The 21,522-nt window shown below is 40.5% G+C and overlaps 1 long non-coding RNA gene across 1 annotated transcript; it reads right to left on the minus strand.

Moving 5' to 3' along the window:
• Positions 1 to 8,665: 8,665 nt before the first annotated feature.
• LOC117271253 (uncharacterized) lies at positions 8,666 to 19,261 on the minus strand. The gene is made up of 4 exons (XR_013493096.1): positions 19,136 to 19,261; positions 18,754 to 19,001; positions 15,406 to 15,624; positions 8,666 to 8,958 (listed from the first exon to the last, which is right to left on the minus strand). It is a non-coding gene; the product is annotated as an uncharacterized LOC117271253 (long non-coding RNA).
• Positions 19,262 to 21,522: the final 2,261 nt, after the last annotated feature.

Genomic DNA, 21,522 nt, shown 5'->3' on the forward strand with positions numbered 1-21,522 from the left:
TCATAAACACATTGGGAGGGTTCAAATACACGCATGCATGTTCGATACTTCAGCTCCGTGACGCATCGCAAAGAACCGATGGGATCACTCCAAAGGGGCCCACTTGCTTCTCAAACCTACCACACCGCGCTGGCAACTCTTCTCTGCAATCGGGCTTTCCCCCTCCACCAGGACTCTCACATTTTTGGTGTTCAGTATAGACTTCTCTTTTGTTTTTGTTTTTCAGTACAGTATAGTAGACATGTATACATTTATTTTTGATAATCTGCATGGAGCACAACCACCTCAAGGCCACAATACATCAGCTACACTCCCCTGTTTTTTTTTTCGTTTGTTTGTTTATTTGTTTGTTTTTCCTCCTTCTTCTCCACATGCACTGTCACTATATAACTCAGGACTTAAGCACCTGCCCCCTTCCCCTTGCTTGTTTCTTTACTTTCCCCCTGACACACTTTGGTGTATCACGGCCCTCTCTGACTCATATTAGGAAGTTTTTCCAATAAAGGCTGATAGGCTAGTCTCCAGGGAGGGTGGGTGACGGTCACAACCACGCATTATGGGTATAAAATACTTGACTGCAAGATTAACAGTGCATCAATCTTCACAAGAAGCTTACACCCTTTAGTGGCGCTAAGCTATGAAGACCAATGCAGACAAGAAAAAAGAAAAAAAAAAAAAAAGAAATGCTGTTCTTAAATTGTTGAACTATATGCCCACACAGTTTTTAACAAAGTGGTGAACCTCACACCCTCATTACTGGTAAACAACTGAGCCTGTTGAGGATGCCCCTTTCAAACATTATACTACCACCCATTACTAATTAACCTGTTTACCTGTGGAATGTTCAAAACATGTGTTTTTTGAGTATTACACAACTTTCCGAGTGTTTTGTTGCCCCTTTCCCCGACCTTTTTTTTGAAAAGTGTTTCAGGCATCAAATTCAGACTACATGTATATTTACAAAATAAACAATAAAATGTATGGGTTTGAACATAAATGGAACATTTTAAAAAGGATTTTTAAATTATTGCACTTATTTTTATTTATTCTTTACACCGCAACCTATTTTTTTGGTATGGGAGTTGTAATTATTAAGTATTTTTAGTCAAACAATGGTTCCCTCAGCCTCTGTTCAATCTGTTATCACATCATACCACTTCCGACATGACCTCACCATTCTCCGCTGATGATATCAGTCTGTTGGGGTGTTTCAGCACAACTTCAATTCTGCCTTACTTCACGCTGCTGCAACAAAGCCAAAACTGTTACACAAGATTTCCATTTCATTCTGCCCACTAACTGTTGTTGGACACCACCTTTGAACTTGAGAATGTTCGTGTAGGAATACACCCATTTATCAACCTTTAAGATAAACTGTGCCAGAATAAGAAAAGGAATGATTTTAGTCATGTCTTACATGCTTCATGCTATCATTCTTATGCTATTTTCTTTTTCTCACGGTAGTTCAGTTTAACAGTTTATGCATGCAGCATTTGTATATGTGCACATTGTAATGATCTATTTTAAGAAGTATCCCCTTAGTATATGAAAAGATTTTGATGGGTATCACCTCCAACAGCTTTTATGCCACCAAGATGCGACATACATAGTATAATATGTATAGTATGTAGACATCCATTGAGTTTATAGCTCTATTGTGTACAGTACATCCCCATTAATATTTGAAAATGCTCATTGTTTTACACTAATCAACTGTGAATGAAATCAACATGATGACACATAACATGAGTTGTACGGAGTTATAAAGTGCATTAAAGATGGTAAGATTAAGGGGATTTGGAGGTGTTGGATTGCAGACTGCAACCAGCTGAAGCTTCTCCCAGCTAGAATTTATTCCATGTTCAATGTTCAGGAGGTTTTTACTGGGAGCTGGGAACTAAATATTTGTATCTATAGTTTATGAGTTACTTTAGTTAAACTGCACAGAGAAGTATACTTCCGTATTCAATCAACGCTGTACCTATGCCATAACCTACGCCGTGTCCCCAGAAATGTAACTATATATCGTAGCAACACAGACATACTGTCAATTTTTGTAAGCTGAAAACTATTTCCCTCAGTGGAAACCAAGCTGTTATTTACTTTTATTTCACAGATAAGAAACAATAAATTGTGAAGACAATAAGGCCTCCACAAAATTGCATTTGAAGTCTTGTGTGTGATTTATTCTGGCTTCATGTGAGTAAAGGAAATCTGTTCATCGCTATGAAATGCTAAAGGCTTGTGCTAATAATGTTAGCAAGTTGTATTTGTTTGGAAAACGTATTTAGTATAAGACAGTGGTTTTGTCGGTGAACCTTGTGAGCTGTAATGGAGCTTAATCTTTAAATGTTACCTTTGTTAAATGTTGCCGTTGTCCCTGGCTTCATATGAGTAGAGAAAATTTCTGCTAGCCTCTAGGCTAATTTATACAATGTATAATGCCATTCATTTGTGCTAATAACATTAGCATGTTGTATTAGGGTTGAAAATGTGGTCAGCAAAAGTGTTTTGTCTGTGAATCCTGTGAGTTATAATGAGGCAGATTAGTGTATTTGTGTTGGAAATTGTCACTATTGAGCCATGTTTAATGCGTGTTTAATGTGTGTTTTAGGTGTGTTTTTTTTAATCAACTGAATTTTAGAGTACTTCACAGAAACTCCACCACCAACAAGTGTCTTGAAAGTGTAACTGTAGAGTGACACAGACACCCCCACACACAAGTACAAATGCTCTCAATGGTGTAGGCCATGTACGTAGGCTACAGCATAGTCTCTGCATAGAGCTGACACACAAATTATAAATCTGCCTTAAGTTCTAAAGACCTCAATTCACTCTCATTGTACTTATTTGGCTCAGTCATTATACACAGTGCAAAGGAGACTCAAATTCCAAAATGGTCTTACACACCGATCAACTAAACGTAAGATCATTCTGGTGACATGTACAGTTTATGAGTAGTAATGAATAATATGATGCAACTTTGGAACGCATCGGTCCTGACGATATCAAGCCTCTGGAAGCAAAAGCAAATATTTGGGGGGATTCAGGTTAGCAAGTGGATATCTGGATCAAGACTTGCTCTTTCGTGGAGCGGTCCTTTTGGCTTATCTCTATAAACAGATATCTGCATATGAATGGAGATTCATTTTTAAAAATTCTAATAAAAAATGTTATCAGACGTTAGCCAGTGGGTTCTGACATTGCACATCAGCTAATGCCTTCCAGCTTTCTACACAGACTGTTGCTCAAACATGATTGGTCAACACTACTTGAACTACAAACAGAAACCAGAACACTTCAGCCACCAAAATCTTGTCCTGTTGCCTACAGACTCTGCTTACATATGCAGATATCTGTTTATAGACATAATTATGCCTTAAATGTTAAACCTATGTTACTTTTAGAGCCAACATAACCAGTACTCCATCCATCCAGTTTCATAACCGCTTGTCTTCTTGAGGGTCGCGGGGGGGCTGGAGCCTATCCCAGCTGACATTTGGCGAGAGGCAGGGTACACCCTGGACAGGTCGCCAGACTATTACAGGGCGGACACATAGAGGACAGACAACCATTCACACTCACATTCACACCTACATGCAACTTAGAGTCACCAATTAAACTGCATGTCTTTGTACCAGGAGAAAACCCACGCTGACATAGAGAGAACATGCAAACTCCACACAGAAGGGCTCCAGGATCCCTCTTGCTGTTAGGCAACAGTGCTAACCACCACACCACCGTGTTGCCCTATAACCAGTACTGGACATTAAAAACCATGAGTAATCATATACAGTACAGGCCAAAAGTTTGGACACACCTTCTCATTCAATGCGTTTTCTTTATTTTCATGACTATTTACATTGTAGATCTCACTGAAGGCATCAAAACTATGAATGAACACATGTGGAGTTATGTACTTAACAAAAAAAGGTGAAATAACTTGAAAACATGTTTTATATTCTAGTTTCTTCAAAATAGCCACCCTTTGCTCTGATTACTGCTTTGCACACTCTTGGCATTCTCTCCATGAGCTTCAAGAGGTAGTCACCTGAAATGGTTTCCACTTCACAGGTGTGCCTTATCAGGGTTAATTAGTGGAATTTCTTGCTTTATCAATGGGGTTGGGACCATCAGTTGTGTTGTGCAGAAGTCAGGTTAATACACAGCCGACAGCCCTATTGGACAACTGTTAAAATTCATATTATGGCAAGAACCAATCAGCTAACTAAAGAAAAACCAGTGGCCATCATTACTTTAAGAAATGAAGGTCAGTCAGTCCGAAAATTGCAAAACTTTAAATGTGTCCCCAAGTGGAGTCGCAAAAACCATCAAGCGCTACAACGAAACTGGCACACATGAGGACCGACCCAGGAAAGGAAGACCAAGAGTCACCTCTGCTTCTGAGGATAAGTTCATCCGAGTCACCAGCCTCAGAAATGGCAAGTTAACAGCAGCTCAGATCAGAGACCAGATGAATGCCACACAGAGTTCTAGCAGCAGACCCATCTCTAGAACAACTGTTAAGAGGAGACTGCGCCAATCAGGCCTTCATGGTCAAATAGCTGCTAGGAAACCACTGCTAATGAGAGGCAACAAGCAGAAGAGATTTGTTTGGGCCAAGAAACACAAGGAATGGACATTAGACCAGTGGAAATCTGTGCTTTGGTCTGATGAGTCCAAATTTGAGATCTTTGGTTCCAACCGCCGCGTCTTTGTGAGACGCAGAAAAGGTGAACGGATAGATTCCACATACCTGGTTCCCACTGTGAAGCATGGAGGAGGAGGTGTGATGGTGTGGGGGTGTTTTGCTGGTGACACTGTTGGGGATTTATTCAAAATTGAAGGCACACTGAACCAGCATGGCTACCACAGCATCCTGCAGCGACATGCCCATCCCATCCGGTTTGCGTTTAGTTGGACGATCATTTATTTTTCAACAGGACAATGACCCCAAACACACCTCCAGGCTGTGTAAGGGCTATTTGACCAAGAAGGAGAGTGATGGAGTGCTGCGGCAGATGACCTGGCCTCCACAGTCACCGGACCTGAACCAATCGAGATGGTTTGGGGTGTAGCTGGACGCAGAGTGAAGGCAAAGGGGGCCAACAAGTGCTAAACACCTCTGGGAACTCCTTCAAGACTGTTGGAAAACCATTTCAGGTGACTACCTCTTGAAGCTCATGGAGAGAATGCCAAGAGTGTGCAAAGCAGTAATCAGAGCAAAGGGTGGCTATTTTGAAGAAACTAGAATATAAAACATGTTTTCAGTTATTTCACCTTTTTTTGTTAAGTACATAACTCCACATGTGTTCATTCATAGTTTTGATGCCTTCAGTGAGAATCTACAATGTAAATAGTCATGAAAATAAAGAAAACACATTGAATGAGAAGGTGTGTCCAAACTTTTGGCCTGTACTGTATGTACAGTGCTGTAATAATGCTATGTTAAACCCATGTTACCTTTAGGAGCCAACACAAAAACTACTGTACATTCAAAACAATGAGTAATCATATATTTACAAGATCAAACTGCAGTGCAGGTGAATTGGCTGCTCTAACATCCCTATCTAAGAACCGTGATATTACTGTAAAGCCCACAGATAAAGGAGGAGGGATAGCTCTGATGGATAGTCAACTGTATGCTAATGAAATAACAAGGCAGCTGTCAGATGTTCATTTCTACAAAAAACTCCCATGTGATCCTACACAGTCCTTTAAAAGGGAAGTTGATTGTTTTCTAAAGCAAGCCAAGTCTTCTGGTCATATTAGTGAATCTGAGTACAAATACCTGCTCACTGATTACCCCATCAAGTCAGTGATTTATGGGTTACCTAAAGTGCACAAACTTTCTGATGGCTTTCCTAAGTGTCGCCCCATCATAGCGAGTATTGGGTCTCTCACAGAACCTCTGTCTAATTATGTTGACCATCATATTAGACCATTGGTTGAGAAGCTTCCCTCATACCTCAAAGATACTGGAGACTTCATTTCCCAACTCTCTACAGTAACACACAGTAGTGGAGACTTGATCTTGGCCACTCTAGATGTAGAAGGTCTCTACACCAACATACCTCACACCTCTGGACTCAATGCTTTGAAGTATTTTCTTGATGCCAGGCCTGAAAATGTTCCTCCTACTGATTTTTTGATTGACATGTCCAAATTTGTCTTAACAAAAAATTATTTCCTTCATGGCACAGACTTTTTCCTCCAAACCCATGGTACAGCAATAGGTGCTAGTTTTGCCCCTGATTACGCTAACCTTTTCATGGGCTGGTTTGAAAATCAGTATGTATACCACAACAATCCTTTTTCACATCATGTACTGTTTTGGAAAAGATACATTGACGATATATGTCTAATTTGGACTGGCTCCCACAACGATCTCCATGCATTTCTAAAGTATCTCAACAGTTGCATTGATTCAATTGTATTTAATATGGAATGTGACAGTCACAAAGTCAGCTTTTTGGATACATGGGTAATCATTAATGGTAACAACATCTACACCACTCTTTTCAGTAAACCTACTGACAGAAATAGTTTGTTACACTACTCCAGCTACCACCCCCCTCCCCTCAAAAAAGGCCTACCCTACAGCCAGTTCCTAAGGGCAAGACGCATCTGTACCAGAGATGATGATTTTCAGGTAGAAGCTCACAAACTCTTTGATCAGTTCTTAAAAAGAGGATACCCACGAAATATCTTGGAGCAGGCACTGTGTAGAGCCTCTGAGAAAAGCAGAAATGAGTTAACAAATGATAAAGCTAAAAAACAAAAAACATTTCCTTGTGTATTCAATACCACCTGTTCACCACTTGGGTATGACATTTGTACCGTAGTGAAAAAACACTGGAATGTTCTGTCTGTTGATGATGTTGGAAAACAGATATTTAACTCTCTTCCCCTTTTCTCCTTTTCCAGAGCCAAGAACATTCGGGACACACTAGTGCATGCAGACACACATAGAAAATCCCCCCACCAGAGACGTCTGGACAATGCCACAGGCTTTTGCCCATGCCGCAACTGTGCTGCTTGTTCTAATGTCAAAAAGGTTAACACATTTAGCAGTTTTATTACCAAAAAGGAATGCAAAATAAACAAAATGATAACTTGCAACTCTACAAATGTTGTCTACCTTCTTGTATGCACCAAATGTGGCATCCAATATATTGGTAAAACCAGGAGACAACTGAGACTAAGAATCAATGAGCACAAAAGCTCCATTCGCCGCGCTGATCCTAAATCAGCTGTGGCCAGGCATTTTGCTGATGATAATCATTCTCTCTCTGATCTGATATTTTGTGGCATTGACATGATAATTCCCAAACGTCGTGGTGGCAATGTGGACCAAATGCTTCTACAATGTGAATGCAAATACATTTACTATTTAAAAACCTTACAACCCAGTGGGCTAAATGAAGAATTAGAAATGTCTTGCTTTTTGTAGGTCTGTCTGTGTGCACTAGTCTGACCCTAATAGTCCCCAAGCCAGAGTACAGATGTATATCTGTTGATGTACTTATTCACCTTTGAGCTCCTTGTCCAAGGCTGTTTGTATATATGTATATTGTAATGGTGTGATGTGTGACACAGTGCTGGTACCTCTAATTGATTACCTGTCCTCTGTGAGAGGCTCCAGGTGTGCCCAATCAAGTTTGATTGAGAAGACTACACTATAAGAACCATGCCACTAGGACCTCTCATTATATGCACTGACGATAGTCCCTTGAGGACTGAAATGTTTGCTGCTTGTTTGTCTGTGAAGATCCCCAGTAAAATGATCTTTCATTAAGACTCTCAGTCTACATTTGTTTTCTGTGTGCGAGTCCTTTTCCGCTTTTTGACTTTCATCTCTGACTACCACACCAGAATTAAGAAGTTTTTGGACTGATTTAAGTGCGCAGCTCTTTTTGCTTATTACTACAATGTTGTAATAATGCCATTTGTTCTAGCAATCACTTCTTCATGAAATCCTTTCCTAGTTTGTGTTCTCATGTCAATCTTCCACTAGGCAGAAGAATTTGGATAGTTCAGTGCATGTCTTTTTGGGTAATGAAGTTCTTCAGACCTAAGAGATGTTCAAAGTATGTGTTTTAATACCATTTTCCAGCATTGCTTAAATTATTGTAGCCTACTATCTCATGTGTTGCAAGAATATGCTGACTGCACTTCCAACTGGGAGGAGTATTGAGAAATATCAGAGATGGGACAAGGGGTATACGAGAGATAGCTTGTGGGATTTCTTTATTTTTCATACTTGACTGGAATTTGACCTATACAATCTGCACATACACTTTCTATTTTAATTATATTCTAGGGTTTTTTATATTCATTTGGTTATGGTTATTGTTAATTGTTTTGGAATACAAAAGTCTTGTCACACTAAAATGAAAAAAAGTTTCATTGTAGTGGTTATGAGTTGTAATAGAAAATGCATTTTCTTTAAAAGCATAAAAATGTTATCATTCGAAAACTGTAAAAGATATCAATATCATGCAAAATACAAGTTTAATGGCTCGAAGTCTCACAACCCATTTAAAGTGTTAGAATGACCATAGCGGCTGGATGATGCAGTAAAAGAGCAGTCAAAAGGCGATGGTACAGTGCACCATATCATGGGTGTTTATTCACCAAACCAGAGAAAAACACATACAGCAGTACAGGCATGGCAGCATTAACAGATGGGAGACCTGACCAGCAACAAGGACAGATGGAAACTGGCGCCTTTTATACCATATCACTGGTCCCCTTGATTGGATGCTCCCATTAACAGGTTTTTTAACAATATATTATCTCATGGCTAATCACCACCGACAATATAAGCAGCATACAATTAATATACATATATACACCATCTACCAAAACCCCCCCTCTTCCTATCCTATCACTTGGTCTCTCCTGGAACCTTTAAGTTGGTGTTTGTACCCCCGGGGACTCTTTTGGCTGAACACCCTGGAGGAGACACAGGAAGGACAGGTAAGAATCTACACAAACAACTCAAACACAGGCCGCAACTTTAACACACTAATAAACACTTTCACATTGCAATATTAAAGCACATTTATGTTGTCTGATGAACCAAAACTCAATAGCACTTAATTTTAAAAATGCTTCACATATTCAATAAAGCTCATGTGCAAATATGCAATGTGCAAACTGCTCTGTGCAAATCATGCTAATAAAGTGCAACTATCACCATGAAAGTGCCATGTGCCATTATAAAAGTGACTAATTAAGTTGTTTGTTTAAAAGTGACATTAATACACAGACCCAGTTGTGCAGTATTTACATGGCCAAAGCCATCAGTCACTAGTATTAACTAAACTCCATAACTGCCTTAAAGACATAAAAACTTAGATGAGCACCAATTTCCTGATGTTAAATTCAGACAAAATTGAAGTTATTGTTCTTGGCCCCCAAACAACTCAGAGACTCTTTATCTGATGACATAGTTTCTCTAGATGGCATTGCTCTGGCCTCTAACACTACCGTAAGAAACCTCGGAGTAATATTTGATCAAGATTTGTCTCTTAATTCTCATTTAAAACAAACCTCACAGACTGCATTTTTTCATCTGCGTAATATTGCGAAAATTAGGCCTATCCTGACCCAAAAAGATGCAGAAAAATTGGTTCACGCTTTTGTTACCTCTAGGCTGGATTACTGTAACTCTCTATTATCAGGTAGCTCTAGTAAGTCCTTAAAAACTCTCCAGCTAATTCAGAATGCAGCAGCACGTGTACTAACAGGAACTAAGAAACAAGATCATATTTCTCCTGTTTTAGCTTCTCTGCACTGGCTCCCTGTAAAATCCAGAATTGAATTTAAAATCCTACTGTTAACTTATAAAGCTCTAAATGGTCAAGCTCCGTCATATCTTAGAGAGCTCATAGTGCCATATTATCCCACCAGAACACTGCGCTCTGAGAATGCAGGGTTACTCGTGGTCCCTAAATTCTCCAAAAGTAGATCAGGAGCCAGAGCCTTCAGCTATCAGGCTCCTCTCCTGTGGAATCATCTTCCTGTTACAGTCCGGGAGGCAGACACCGTCTCCACATTTAAGACTAGACTTAAGACTTTCCTCTTTGATAAAGCTTATAGTTAGGGCTGGCTCAGGCTTGCCCTGTACCAGCCCATAGTTAGGCTGACTTAGGCCTAGTCTGCCGGAGGACCCCCTATAATACACCGGGCACCTTCTCTCTCTCTCTCTCTCTCTCTCTCTCTCTCTCTCTCTCTCTCTCTCTCTCTCTCTCGTATTCTATTACTGCATCTTGCTAACTCGGCCATTCTGGATGTCACTAACTCGGCTTCTTCTCCGGAGCCTTTGTGCTCCACTGTCTCTCAGATTAACTCATATCGCAGTGGTGCCTGGACAGCGTGACTTGTGTGGTTGTGCTGCTGCCATGGTCCTGCCAGATGCCTCCTGCTGCTGCTGCCATCATTAGTCATTAGTCATACTTCTACTGTTATTATACACATATGACTATTGTCACACATGTATACTGCCAGATATTAATATATACTATCAACATATTGTACCACAGTAGCCAGAACTATAACTATAATATTATTACTTTCAATAATGTTGTTGTAAGCTACTGTCAATACCTCTCTCCCTCCCTCCCTCCCTCTCTCTCTCTCTCTCTCTCTCTCTCTCTCTCTCTCTCTCTCTCTCTCTCTCTCTCTCTCTCCCTCCCTCCCCTCCCTCCCTCTCTCTCTCTCTCTCTCTCTCTCTCTCTCTCTCTCTCTCTCTCTCTCTCTCTGTCTCATTGTGTCATGCGGATTACTGTTAATTTATTATGCTGATCTGTTCTGTACGACATCTATTGCACGTCCGTCCGTCCTGGAGGAAGAAGAGGGATCCCTCCTCAGTTGCTCTTCCTGAGGTTTCTACCGTTTTTTTTCCCTGTTAAAGGGGTTTTTTTGGAGAGTTTTTCCTTATCCGCTGCGAGGGTCCTAAGGACAGAGGGATGTCGTATGCTGTAAAGCCCTGTGAGGCAAATTGTGATTTGTGATATTGGGCTTTATAAATAAAATTGATTCATTCATTGATTGATAGTAACGAAGGGCTCTTCGTTACAAAAGCTTCAATGAAGTCTGGAGCTGAAATTATGCAGAACTAGTAGAACTTCAAATAGAAGTAGGTTGTGGAGGATTTGAAGATTTCTCCCATTCAGTTTTTTTCTAAAATAAAAATATGAAAAAAGTGAAAGAGCTATGTTTCCAGGCAAAAGTGTGCAGAATGGATGGCAACTTAAAGGGGTATGATGTGTAGGATTTAGGGGAATCTACTGGCAGAAATTACGTATAACATGTTTGAATATAACTGTATATTATTACCTGAAACTGAGAATTGTTGTGTTGTGTTAGCTCAGAAGGAGGCTGTCATACTGACTGATGTTTGAATATAACTGTATATTATTACCTGAAACTTAGAATTGTTGTGTTGTGTTAGCTCAGAAGGAGGCTGTCATACCAAAGAGCATGGATACCAAGAGGCGAAGCTCCGTTGAATTTCTGCCAACAGCCACTAGGGGCGCTAACGCCATTTTGGACTGTTGAGCTTGGACTGTTGTGCCCAGACAACATGCAAGATGTAAAGGAGAGAGGAGAAAAAAAGTAAAAGAAAACAGTGTAGTGCAATTAACTGCAACAACTATCGAACACACTCACACACTCCGCACCTGGCCTTCCACCATTTCCTGAAGGATCCCGACAGAGGTGTACGTCTTAAAGTGTTTTAATATCAAGTTAATATGCCAGTTTTCGTGGGAAGATATATGTATATATGTATATATAGGCCTATATATGGCCTCTTGGACCATTTATATCAGAACTGATTACTGTTTTAGCACTAAAATATATCATATTAAAATAGCTTATATATTATTATTATTATTATTATTATTATTATTGTCCCCTGACTGTACAAACTGTAAATAAATCTTTATTCCTGACTATGTGACGTCGCCATTAATGTGTTTCTAGTTAAAATATTGATTATTTTTTTTATTATTATTTTTTTTTTTTTTTGGTAGATTGGCTTATGGGGTGTGTTATGGAGTAATTAAGTTCATCTTCTCATAAGTGGATGTAATATGTTGAGATGCCATCTCGGCCGTTTTTCTTCGTTTTGTTTTTTTTAAAGTCTATATTTTGCTTTACAAAAACGTGAAAAAGCAGCTGTGACCAAGCTATCACGAGATGAGTAGCATTGTAAGCATAATTAATAGCGATATACTTCAGTTTGTCTGTGTGTTTTTGTATGCAAGCGGGTCTACTGCGGTCTGCTGACGGTCCAAAATGGCAGCGGTAGGATGAAACCATGGGGGAATTTGTTGCTATGGGTGTTCTATTGAGCTTCGCCTCTTGGTATCCATGCTCTTTGGCCATACGGAGGATGGGTACTTTTCCACAGAGCCTGCCATGTTGCATCATTATGTTTCTACAGTAGCCCAGAATGGACAAACCAATCCCTGGCTCTAGATAGGACCCGATGCATTTTTATGTTAACTAAAGGTTCTCCTACATGGCTGAAAAAAGGGATGAGAGGAGCAGTATTGAACAAAATATTATAATGAGTCATTAATTAATAATTATTAAAATTACCCAACTAGACTTGGAAAGAAAAGTAGCCTTTCCAGTGTGCTCTGTAACCACCCAACATATTCTCATAGAACAGTTCATATGATATCCTATGAATTAGTGCCTCACGAATGGTAAATGGTAAATGGACCTGCATTTAGCGCCTTCCTAATCGTCCGACATAACAAACAGTATGTCTATAAATAATATTCCAAAGCCATGGAGACAAGGGCACAGGACTTGTGGGAATAGTTGAGGACATGACGTATAGCGAGAACATGAACTCTAGATGCTTTGCACTCATGGAAAATACATAAATTCCTAGCTAGATTAGCTCAAAACCTTCAAACCCAAACGCTCCACCACACACACACACATACACACACACACACTTCCCGGCCAGGAACAGCTGTTACATTGTCTGTTCTACGAAATCTGGGATCTTGTGATTATCAATTAAGTTCCTATCTGGAAATTGCAACAGAAAAATTGTTCTTTGACAACTTTGATCTATTTTTTTAGTTTTGACCATCATTCCAATCAGGCACTATATGAAAATATCTTAGATACAACTGTTTTAGCCACGGTTTCATTTAAATGTGGCACAATTTTTTTCAGATTTCCAGAGAAATGGCAAAACAAAATGGTTGGTTCTTTCAAATAAACAGCAGATGCTGTTAAATCTCTTGTCAGTGCCAACTACTGTAATAGTACCAGGCAAACCTCAAAATTGTAAAAAACAAAAAACAAATGTAGAATGTAAATAGGCCCTTTATGTTTCATGTATTCATTTGAAGAGGGTTCGGTGTCCTCATCGCTTCACACAGATCTGATGTATCATGTCTACAGCCGAAGAGTTTTACTTAGTCAAATTTCACTTTTATCAAAATACCACAGCCACGCAATCTGAGGAGGCAGAGACATCAGTAGACACTGGCACAAATGTGCACGCATTCAGTTTTATAATGCAACAGATGATTAAGGACATTTTAAGTGTTCACCTTTGTTTTTCCTTCCAAATAAATGGTTTAAAGAAACTGGTTAAACAGCAGATATGTAACTGTCTGACTTCCTCTGGAACCATCTTCCTGTTTCAGTCTGGGATGCAGACACTGTCTCCACATTAAAGAGTACACTTAAGACCTTTCTCTCTGATAAAGCTTATAGTTCGGGCTGGATCAGGCTTGCCTTGGACCAGCATCTAGATAGGCTGGTATAGGCCTAGTCTGCAAGGGAACCTCCTATGATACAATGAGGCCCTCTGTCCTTCTCTCTCTCTCCATTTGCAAACATTCAGGTCCCATTAATGTATATTACTAATTTGGTTTCTTCTCTGGAGCCATTTCGTTTCCTTGTCTTGCAGATTACCTCAGATGAGAGGTGAGAGGAAATTGGAGTACCCACAGAGGACCCACGCTGACAGAGAGAGAACAGAGAGAGAACATGCAGGCTCCACACAGAAGGGCCCTGCCATCCCCCATTGTGAGGCGACAATACTAATCACTGCACCACCGTGCCACCTTATTAAATTAAATTTGAATTGAATAGAATTAGCCTATAGAATTGAGTTGAGTTGAGTTGAATTGAATTGAATTGAATTGAATTGAATTGAATTGAATTGAATTGAATTGAGTTGAACTGAACTGAACTGAACTGAACTGAATTGAATTGAATTGAATTGAATTGAACTGAACTGAACTGAACTGAACTAAATTGGATTCTCTGCACTTCTGTGCTTAGTTTGCATGTTCTCCACATATCACCGTGGGTTTTCTGTGGGTCCTCTGGCTTCCTGCCACAGTCCAAAGACATGCAAGTTAATTTGTGACTCTAAATTGCCCGTAGGTGAGGGTATTTTCTCAAATTTGGCACAAATGTTTCACTTGGACTCAACAATGAACTGATTGGGTTTTGGTGGTCAAAGGTCAAGGTCAATGTGACCTTGCATCTGTCTCATTCTCGTGAATGTGATATCTCAAGAGAATTTCTTAAAGTTTGACACAAATGTCCACTTATACTTACGAGTATTGGTTAGAATTTTGTGGTTGAAGGTCAAAGGTCAAGTTCAGTATAACCTCACAAAATATGTTTTTGGCCATAACTCAAGAATTCATATGCTAATTAAAACAAAACTTCACACAAAGGATACAATAATGAAGTGATGACAGTTTATACCCAAAAGGACAAAGGTCAGTTCACTGTGACATCATAATGGTCTGCATAAAACACTTTTCTGGCCATTACTCAATGTCATATCTCAGGAACAGAAAGGGAGACATTTGGTCAGATACTGAATTGGTGACACTAGTCTTGTATACTCACCAAACTATGCTGATTGTATGAATCTTCTGTGCTGTCGGAGAATGTGCATGAAGCATTCATGTTTTCACTGTCATGGATTTAAACTGTAAGAGAAACTTGACTGGTGCATGGAGGCACACAACCACGAGGCAGTAATAGTTTCCCCTTTAATCTGTGAGTCTATAACCCTCCTGATATGCAAACTTCCATTTTCATCCCTCTGTTGTTACAGCCAGCAGCATGAAAACAATCGACCAGTCAAATGTTATCGCAGGTCTGTGCTGACTTTTGTGTTGTAGAACAAAAGGTGTGTAAAGAGCCAGAAAATAAATGTGTGTGTGTGCTCCAGTGCATGTAGCACATAAAAGTGTGGAACAGGCACAGTGGAAACAGCCAGACAAGTATACAATGAGAAGTGTGTTTGTGTGTGTGTGTGTGTGTGTGTGTGTGTGTGTGTGTGTGTGTGTGTGTTTGTGTTTGTGTTTGTGTGGTTTGTGTGAGACTGGTACTTACAAGTAGCTTACAAGGGTCCAGGGTGTTTGTTCTTGTTGCTGGGGTCACAGGAGGTTCAGAATATTTCTGTCAGCGTGTAAGCATTGCCTCCTCAGGGGGACAGTCTTATTTACTGCAGCAGCAGAGAGAACAGATGAGGGGTGTTCCTGTTCCTCCATGCATCCATCTGTCAGTAGGCAGCGGCATTCTAGGTGGGACTGGAAAGACTGGGGAGGAAAGCTGAGAGGAAACGCTGGTGTTACTGGCCTTTGTGAAGAGGCACATGGGAGGCTGAGTTTGTGGTGCTGCAAACACAATGAGATGAATTTTCCTTGTAATCAATCTGTCAAGATCAACATATTTTTGGAATTAATGCAAGAAACACAGCAAGCTACTGTCCTGCTGACTTTGCACTTTACTGCAAGAAACAGAATTCAAAAGTTTCATCCAAGTTTCAGATCTATACATTTTGTAGCCTAATTTCACATTCCAAAATATTTATACAAAACAAAAGCTAGCTTGGTTCTCATCCAAATCTTAACGAAAAGGTTCAAAGTTTCAATCCATCTGTGAGATTGAAACTTTACCTAAATTTTTCTAAAACATTTTTAATTAAACTCAGATCTTTACTCTTATCACACCAGAGAGTATAGTCACCTTCACATTTCCCTGTTACAACCCATCTACATCCATTTTTTTGTAAAATATTTAGCACTTATTATATGGAACAATCAGTTCACAGGTCAGTCCCTGTCAATTTTTAGATAATCCAAGGACTGGCAATTAGGTTATGTTTAGTCCTAGCTAATTTTCTTGTGATTTACATAATTTGTTCTGTTAATTATTTGGGGTCATATTACTTTTCTTATCGGTATATGACTAAACATATTCAAAGGGTGGTCTGTGATAAGTCTTCAAGGCTTTTGACGTCCCTTTCATATTCTGTAATTATTTATATTGTTTTTGGTTAATGTTCTCTTATGAGCTATTAAAGAAAACAATCAATATCTCAAATCATCGAACTAACCAGGCCTATATTTGGGACAGCCATCTATATGGGACAGGCCTTTATTCCTTTTACACAAAACTGTTGCTCAGCAAAGATGGAAAATATGATCAGATTGTTTATTTGAACCAGTATGAATAATATTTGTATAAAAATTAGTCTTCGAATAACATCAGTTTCAACTCATTCATTTGATTTAGCCCAGGCATACCGACACACAACTGTATCCTCTTAAAACAATACTCACAATATGGATCTAAGAGTACAATCTAAACATATCTAAACAGCGCAAACTAATGTTTGCTTAAGTGGGTAGTCAACAACCTGGTTTTATACACTGCCTGGCCAAAAAAAAAGTCGCCACCTGGATTTAACTAAGCAAATAGGTACGAGCCTCCTATTGGATAATTACTGCATGGGCGATTATCTTTCAGCTGGCAACAAGTTATTTAACCCCAACTGGTGCAATGAGTTGCTTCTCATTTCCTAAACAACCATGTCGAAAGACACATCCCGTGGTCGTGGAAAAGTTGTTAGTCTGTTTGAGAAGGGTCAAATCATTGGCATGCATCAAGCAGAGAAAACATCTAAGGAGATTGCAGAAACTACTAAAATTGGGTTAAGAACTGTCATACGCATTATTAAAAACTGGAAAGATAGTGGGGACCCATCGTCTTCGAGGAAGAAATGTGGCCGGAAAAAAATCCTCAATGATCGTGATCGGCGATCACTTAAACGTTTGGTGAGATCAAATCGAAGAAAAACAACAGTAGAACTCAGGGCTATGTTTAATAGTGAAAGTAAGAGCATTTCCACACACACAATGCAAAGGGAACTCAAGGGATTGGGACTGAACAGCTGTATAGCCTTAAGAAAACCACTAATCAGTGAGGCTAACCGGAAAAAAAGGCTTCAATTTGCTAGGGAGCATAAAGATTGGACTCTGGAGCAATGGAAGAAGGTCATGTGGTCTGATGAGTCCAGATTTACCCTGTTCCAGAGTGATGGGCGCATCAGGGTAAGAAGAGAGGCAGATGAAGTGATGCACCCATCATGCCTAGTGCCTACTGTACAAGCCTGTGGGGGAAATGTTATGATCTGGGGTTGCTGCAGTTGGTCAGGTCTAGGTTCAGCAACAGTATGTGCTCAAAGAATGAGGTCAGCTGACTACCTGAATATACTGAATGACCAGGTTATTCCATCAATGGATTTTTTCTTCCCTGATGGCACGGGCATATTCCAAGATGACAATGCCAGGATTCATTGGGCTCAAATTGTGAAAGACAGGTTCAGGGAGCATGAGACATCATTTTCACACATGGAGTGGCCACCACAGAGTCCAGATCTTAACCCCATTGAGAATCTTTGGGATGTGCTGGAGAAGGCTTTGCGCAGCGGTCAGACTCTACTGTCATCAGTGCAAGATCTTGGTGAAAAATTAATGCAACACTGGATGGAAATAAATCTTGTGACATTGCAGAAGCTTATCGAAACAATGCCACAGCGAATGCGTGCCGTAATCAAAGCTAAAGGCGGTCCAACGAAATATTAGAGTGTATGACCTTTTTTTTGGTGGTGACTTTTTTTTTGGCCAGGCAGTGTACATCCAAAGAACTTCTATAAAAATGAACTGCTTGGCAACAAGACTAGGCATCCCATTGAGACAGGAATTTATTTGTCCGAATGTGTAGCCATACTGAGCTAGTAAAAGGGACTGGGCATTTAAGTGAAGTTTTACGGTTTATTATAATGGCACATTTGCTAGAATTCTCTTGAGTCGTTTGTTAGAAAGTTGTATCACATAATTTTACGGGACAGCAGAAAATGCTGAAAAAGCACAACATTTATATTATATCCCTTTTCAAAGTTATTACGGTGAACGTAGCAAACAGTTGCCTACATACAACTGGGACAAGCTGGGCCTGAAAAAATTAAGCCAATATAAAAGTCCCCAAAACTGCAGTTTTTGAACAGCCACTTGAGGCTGGTTCCAGAAGCACTCAATCCCCATCGACCTCCATGTTGAAGCTGCTACAAGGAACTTTTAACTGGATATGCAAAAGTCTCTCATTTCTGCTGATGTCTGTGCATGGCCTACAACAGCAAATGAGACCATCGGTGAAGATAAGCTATTTCTATATAGTGTATATCCATACCTTTAGGTAACAGTCTCTGGTCCGCCCCAGGTCGCTTCCAGGACAAAATGATTTACGGCACTCAGACGGCACACGTCATCTTACCTAGCTGCTTACATTTATAGTGACTCTTATAAATAGTCGCTATTCCTCCTCGACCCGACGTCCGCGGGGAGTTAAAATAGCAGCAATCATCGGGTAAAAGTTCTGTGATAGCACTGGACTCACCAACAGTCAGCCACGTCTCAGTCACACGGAGAAAATCCAATCCTCGGGAAGTCAGGAAATCCTTCAGGATAAACGTTTTGTTCGCTAGCGATCTAGCATTTACCAGCCCAATCCTGGCAGGAGCCAGCGGGTCCACGGCGTTAGCTGTCCGGGGAGCCACACAGAGAGGCCGCAGGTTGTGCAGATTCACCCTGCACCAGCAGGGACGAGGAGAGCAGGGGCCGTGGGGCTGGAACACCTCATCCGGGCTGACGACAGGTACCAGCCAGGCGTCGACAGGGTCCAGCGAGTGCCGAGAAATAAAGAGAAACAAACATTAGTTCGCTCCACACTCAGTCTAAGAAGCCGTGGAAGTGCTCACCAAACAGGCCTTCAGCCTTACCAGCCGACCGCTGCGTTTACCCCGGCGGCGGTGGCACTTACGCCGGAGAGGTGGAGCTGGGGCGCGGCAGAGGTGAGCTGGGATCCCCGATAGGAGCGGGGGCAAAGGTTTCCCGTCTTGTTGTTTCATTCATCCCCTAAACAGAGCCAGGTAAGCATCTTTACGACAATAGGCGCTAGAGCTCATGGGAAATGTAGGCTTCATTCTGGCAAAACACTACCACTTTTGTCCACAGGGTCGCCAAAATCAACTCAAAATGAAAGTTCCTGGCTTTAAAATGTCCAATTTTACAGTGGAAATAAACATGTTTACAACCTGGTCAAAAAAATGGTATGACTTTGTTCTGGGGAGAGAGCTCACCTCTGCTGCTGCCCCCCCCCACGCACCTATGTGGAAAGCCTAAGGTGGAGAGAGCACACATCTCCCCCGTTCCATGCATCTACAGTCAGGTCCATAATTATTTGGACAATGATACAGTTGTCATCATTTTGGCTCTGTACACCACCACAATGGGTTTTAAATGAAACAATGAATACCTGCTTAAAGTGCAGACTCTCAGCTTTCATTTAAGGCTTTTTCAAAAATGTAGTATGAACCGTGTAGGAATGACAACCATTTCTTCACACAGTCCCCCGACTTTAAGGGCTCATAAGTATTTGGACAAACTAACATAATCATCAATTAAACAGTCAGTTTTAATACTTGGTTGCAAATCCTTTACAGTCAATGACTGCCTGAAGTGTTGGACACATAGGCATCATCAGATGCTGGGCTTCTTCCCTGGTGATGCTCTGCCAGCCCTTTACTGCAGCCGTCTGCACTTCCTGCTTGTGTTTTGGGTGTTTTGCCCTCAGTTTTGGCTTCAGCAAGAGAAACGCATGCTCAATTGGATTCAGGTCAGATGATATGACTTGGCCATTGCAGAACATTCCACTTCTTTGCCTTAAAAATGTCTTTGGTTGCTTTTGCAGTATACTACAGGTCAATGTCCATCTGCACTGTGAAGCATCGTCCAATGAGTTTTGAAGCATTTGGTTGAATCTGAGCAGATAATGTAGCCCCAAACACTTCAGAATTCATCCTGCATTCTAAAATTGGTTCAGTATTGAGGGAGGTGGATGCAGCTGGGAGCCGCGAAACAAACTAAAACGGTAATGGGGGCAAATGCATCCCGTATAAGTTTGCGCATTAAAAGTGCTTTTTTTGCCACTGACCAGTTCAGATCGCCAGTGCTATGAGTGCTATGAGTGGAGTCAGTTGTCAGTCAGTGTTGGAGCAGAGAGGGGGAGGGCTGCCCCGCTGGGTACTGTAAGTGAGTATGTGTGTATGAAGTGTGTGTTTTGTCGCCACTGACCGGTTCAGATCGCCAGTGCTATCTCTGTAAATACAACCCCTGGCAAAAATTATGGAATCACCAGTCTTGGAGGATGTTCATTCAGTTGTTTAATTTTGTAGAAAAAAAGCAGATCACAGACATGACACAAAACTAAAGTCATTTCAAATGGCAACTTTCTGGCTTTAAGAAACACTAAAAGAAATCAAGAAAAAAAATTGTGGTAGTCAGTAACAGTTACTTTCTTAGACCAAGCAGAGGGAAAAAATTATGGAATCACTCAGTTCCGAGGAAAAAAATTATGGAATCATGAAAAACAAACAAACAAAAGAACACTTCAACACTCCACTAGTACTTTGTTGCACCAGCTCTGGCTTTTATAACAGCTTGCAGTCTCTGAGGCATGGACTTAATGAGTGACAAACAGTACTTTTCATCAATCTGGCTCCAACTTTCTCTGATTGCTGTTGCCAGATCAGCTTTGCAGGTTGGAGCCTTGTCATGGACCATTTTCTTCAACTTCCACCACAGATTTTCAATTGGATTGAGATCCGGACTATTTGCAGGCCATGACATTGACCTTATGTGTCTTTCTTCAAGAAATGTTTTCACAGTTTTTGCTCTATGGCAAGATGCATTATCATCTTGAAAAATGATTTCATCATCCCCAAACATCATTTCAATTGATGGGCTAAGAAAAGTGTCCAAAATGTCAACGTAAACTTGTGCATTTATTGAAGATGTAATGACAGCCATCTCCCCAGTGCCTTTACCTGACATGCAGCCCCATATCATCAATGACTGTGGAAATTTGCATGTTTTCTTCAGGCAGTCATCTTCATAAATCTCATTGGAACGGCACCAAACAAAAGTTCCAGCATCATCACCTTGCCCAATGCAGATTCGCGATTCATCACTGAATATGACTTTCATCCAGTCATCCGCAGTCCACGATTGCTTTTCCTTAGCCCATTGTAACCTTGTTTTTTTCTGTTTAGGTGTTAATGATGGCTTTCGTTTAGCTTTTCTGTATGTAAATCCCATTTTCTTTAGC

The sequence above is a fragment of the Epinephelus lanceolatus genome, chromosome 13 (assembly GCF_041903045.1).
Source record: "Epinephelus lanceolatus isolate andai-2023 chromosome 13, ASM4190304v1, whole genome shotgun sequence".
NCBI classification, from domain to species: domain Eukaryota; kingdom Metazoa; phylum Chordata; class Actinopteri; order Perciformes; family Serranidae; genus Epinephelus; species Epinephelus lanceolatus.